Source organism: Eretmochelys imbricata, chromosome 8, assembly GCF_965152235.1.
Source record: "Eretmochelys imbricata isolate rEreImb1 chromosome 8, rEreImb1.hap1, whole genome shotgun sequence".
NCBI lineage: Eukaryota > Metazoa > Chordata > Testudines > Cheloniidae > Eretmochelys > Eretmochelys imbricata.
The window spans coordinates 79484291-79487482 of record NC_135579.1 but is presented as its reverse complement, the minus strand read 5'-3'; positions in this window follow the sequence as shown (position 1 = coordinate 79487482).

The window sequence follows — 3192 nt, the reverse complement described above, 5'->3', positions numbered from 1 at the left end:
GATGAAAGTGAATAAAGACCTCCTCAGGCATCGTGAGGCTTTTATAGAAAAACCATCACTAGCACATGGCCACTGCTAGGCTGTATTTTGCTGATTTTTCAATTTGTTATCAGTTTATGCAAACACTTTTCTTTTTGCAACCATATTGACTTTTGAATGGGAGGAATCCTGGACAGACCATGCCAGGCTCATTGAAATTATATTATTTAAATCTTTGACAGACTGCTTAAGAGTATCTCTTGCTTTTCCTAAAGTTCTTTAAAACAAATTAAAAACACATATAATATGTTACTTTATTTGTGAGATTTTGTTCATGGCGGCTTGCCTGTAATTGATTCTGCCACAGATTAGAATGACTTTGCCCTGGTTATTCTGACCTGGCATATGATACACAATGTTATCTAACTGATAATGACTCAGTGAGCAAGCAGTAGTAAGTGTGACAACTGTCTTTCTCTTATTTCTTGATTTACCAAAATGTTAAAATAATATAACAATGTTATGGATTTTAGGTAAAAGCCCAGTTCCTAGATTATTCTCTATGCTGCTACGTCACATGAATTTTTGAGGTTTTCATTTCTGTTAAAGTCAGGTTCTAGATTTATGCATGAAAGGGATAGAATTAGGGTACCAGACAATTTATAGATTACAGTGATGGGCATTTCCCCACATTAACATAGTTCATTTTAAAATTATTATGGCTATGCAAATATGGCAGTTGAAGTACAACTTTAAAAACATATTATTTGCTTTGTTAGTACTTAGATGCTCATTGTGTTAGAGACGGTACAAATACATATGACGACTCAGTCCCTACCCAGGAGAATTTACAATCTAATAGTTAAAACAGACGATATCTGGAAAGTAGGTAGTATTATCAAATCCCCATTTTACAGATGGGAAAATTAAACACTGAGCCTGAAATCCTGGTTCCATTGAAGCCAATGGCAAAAATCCCATCGACTTCAATGGGGCCAGCATTTTATTCAGAGAAATGAAGTAATTTGCCATGGTCATACCTGAAATCTATGACAGAGCTGAGAATTGTCCATTGCCCTAATCCCAAGATTTTACTTCAACAGCCGAATGAACACATATGTAATTGCACATTTTTGGGGCATGACATTGGCCTCCACTTTTTATTCTGAAGTATACAGCTTTACTCAGTATTCAGAATTATATAACATTTTACTAAGACTATCTTCTTTTTCTGTTACTTTTCTTTTCTCAGTGCATTTGATGTGTCCATGATATCACCAACCACAAGAAGCCCCCTCTGGAAGTCTGCAGCTGGAATACAAGACTGGTTTGTTCCTTTCTGGTCAGATTATAAACAAATTTGTTGTTGTCTTGAGCAATATTAAATTTGCCCTGTCTCTCAAGGTGGTCTCTCAGTTAACCTAAGGTGGCTGCCTTAGCATTTAAAATTATTTTCAGCCATTAAGTCTAAAGTGCTTTTGCCGAGCAACATTAAGAGACAATAGGTCCTGCCAACTAGCCAATCATGGCACAATGGAACACACAGAGATGGCTAATGGTTTTGTAGATCAGATTGATGGGTTAGTGACTGGATCTACTTTGGCCATAATATGGTGATAGGTTTCAGAATGGTAGCCGTGTTAGTCTGTATCAGCTAAAACAACGAGGAGACCTTGTGGATGCCCAAATAAATTTGTAGTCTCTAAGGTGCCACAAGGACTCCTCATTGTTTTGGCCATAAAAGGGCCTCTTGCCCCAGCAGATTTACATCCTACCTTCACACAACATGCCATGGCCTCCCCTCCAGGTCTACAACCAGGGACAAAGCCCCAGATGAAAGAAATTTTAAAATCAATATGCAGTCTGGTGATCAAATATGAAAGGGGTTGGCAATGGGGTAGGCCAGCCAGGATGGAAGATCCCAACTAGTTAATATCAGACAGTACAGACCAATCGTACTGAGTTGCTGTAATCCGTTTACACAGTATTTCAATGTTCAGAACTCCAGTTATCCGTGTTTTCATGTACGTTGGAGCTCTGCAACTCACTGCTTTGTTAAACAATGAGTGGAAAACAGATAGAGCTCATCTATGGTCAGCCCTTACATTGCCTCACAGTGAGGTGATGGAGTAAAGTCTCTCCCTTTGCTCAGCCTGTGTAAGGTGTGGCCAGAATCATAGCCCTTTATGACTGTCCTTTGGGGGAGAACAGGGCCTGCTATCAAGCTGTTCCCATATGAAAGCAGCACTCCAGAAAGAGGGCAAGGAGCCAGCTGCCCACTCTGGTGTGAGGAGAGGATGCTGCACCCCTTAGAAGAAGAATTACAAAACTTACTCCACCCCATGGAGCTTGAATTTTGAGGAAGAATTCCTCCTGTGTTCCCCTTGAAGTGGTGTGTCTCCACCCTGCCCTTTACTACAGGTTGTGACTAAATGCCACAACCTAGCCTGTAATTTCTATGCACATCCAGAGATTTTCTAATTCTTTTAACTTCATGATTTCTAAGCCAACTTTATTCAGTCATGTCACAGGCACCTGTCCTCAGTAAGGAATAATTCTCAGGCAAGTTTTTAAAAAAAACATTTTTGAGCTGGCCAAGTGTAAAAAAATGTGTCTGGATTTTAAAAAATGAGCCAACTAGAATTTCACCAGAATTTTCCACAACATTCACTGTCAGGCTGAGAAATCTTGACACACCAAGAAATATTTTCAGAAATGCAAACACCTGCAACTAGAGACTTAGGAAGAAAGCAACATAATAGTGTCACCAATGAAACACTAATATTTACACACACATGTGGACTAATAAGATCTTGGGGCTTGATTTTCAGAAGTGCTGGGCATTCCATATAGCTGGAGCATATGGGAGCCAAAATCAGACCAAAAATAGAAGCATTGCCAAGCTCAAGTATTCAAAATTCATGAGTCAGTGCCCCCCACCCCCCAATCATGAGATTTTAAAAGAAAGTTATTTTCCTTTGCCCTCTTGGGTTGGAGTATCTAGAGTTCACATTTGCCAGCTTTTCTCAGCAACACGAGGGTTAGACATTTACTTTATTTAAAATGAAAGCTTTGATTCCTAGGTAATAACCTCACTCTGGCAGTTGGAGTTTTAGGAAAAGTACTAGCTATCGAAGACTCACCACAAAATTACAAGAGTTGGGAACATTGTAATAGATACACAGATAATCTATGCTATCCAAATGGTGTACA